At 33.5% G+C, this 1,168-nt stretch overlaps 1 non-coding gene across 1 annotated transcript; it reads left to right on the top strand.

Moving 5' to 3' along the window:
* The first annotated feature begins 450 nt into the window (after positions 1 to 450).
* Positions 451 to 522, top strand: TRNAA-UGC (transfer RNA alanine (anticodon UGC)). The gene has a single exon. It is a non-coding gene; the product is annotated as a tRNA-Ala (tRNA).
* Positions 523 to 1,168: the final 646 nt, after the last annotated feature.

The raw sequence follows: 1,168 nt of genomic DNA, 5'->3' as shown, positions 1-1,168 counted from the left end.
AAAAAACAAGTAAAAAGTAATGTTTTAGGGAATCTTATCGGTTTTCTTTTTAAAAGGTAAAATTTGCGAAAAAACCTTTTTTTAACTAATTATTTACTTGAAAGTATTTTTTAAAGTTGTTTCAAACTTTAAAAGCGTAAAAAACTACACTAGATATTGTCAAAGTTTTTCTGCCATTATTCTTACAAAAATGTTCCCTCTTGTACCTTAAAAAACCTTAAAATACCTTTTAAAAGTATCCAACATGGATTTCTGGGAACAAATTATGTACAATTTTTGTTTAACAAATTGAAAGCTGTACTTTCACAAATTTCAAAAGTTTGGAGCTTTAACTTGTTAAAGTTTCAGAATACGAATTAGGCAGGTGGGTTTAACGTTAAACTTTTTGATGATTTGATTGATTATAATATTAGGTCCAAGTGATAACTACATTTCACGTACCACCTATCTGGGGATATAGCTCAGTGGTAGAGCGCTCGCTTTGCATGTGAGAGGCCCCGGGTTCGATCCCCGGTATCTCCACTTTCATTTTATTATTTCCCTATCTCCGATGCGTTGTACACGTTTACACACCAAAATTTAGAGAAAATATTTTTTTATTAGAAATCTAGTATAAGTGTTTTGTAATGCTCATTTTTAATCGGAGATCTAAAAGATCGAAACTATAATTTTACGTGCTGAAAAAATAAGTTCGCCAACTTTTTTCACGTTTAACAATCTTAATTGGTAGGTTATAATCACCAATGATTCAGATAGGATCAAAAGTATTTGTCTTTATTGAATGATAAGTCTACTAGATGGTATTATTTTAAAGAGTCTCTTCAAGCATTCGCTAGTTTTTTTTTTCGACAAGGCCGACCATTGTCCACGCGGCCACTGACCAGAACTGACCTAAGGATAAAACGCTTAGAAACTCCTGTGCTTTGATAGGATGTTTTTATCAAAGTTGGTCATATTCGGTTGCTTTTTCTTATACAGATAAGTTTTTTTTTTCGAATCGTTTACCTAGCTCTGGAACTTTCCTCCAGAGTTGAAGCGGTTTCGGTCAAGGTCCATCCGTCCCAGTCACCTCGACTTCGATCAAAGTGTCAAATGTGATCAAATGAATCGATTTTTCTGTCCTTTAAACCTATAGAAAATATCGATTGTCAGGGTCTTTGCAACGAGC

This window comes from Bemisia tabaci, chromosome 10, assembly GCF_918797505.1.
Source record: "Bemisia tabaci chromosome 10, PGI_BMITA_v3".
Classification (NCBI taxonomy): domain Eukaryota; kingdom Metazoa; phylum Arthropoda; class Insecta; order Hemiptera; family Aleyrodidae; genus Bemisia; species Bemisia tabaci.
Note: the sequence above shows the minus strand (reverse complement) of the source record. Positions and strands in the feature narration are given on the sequence as shown.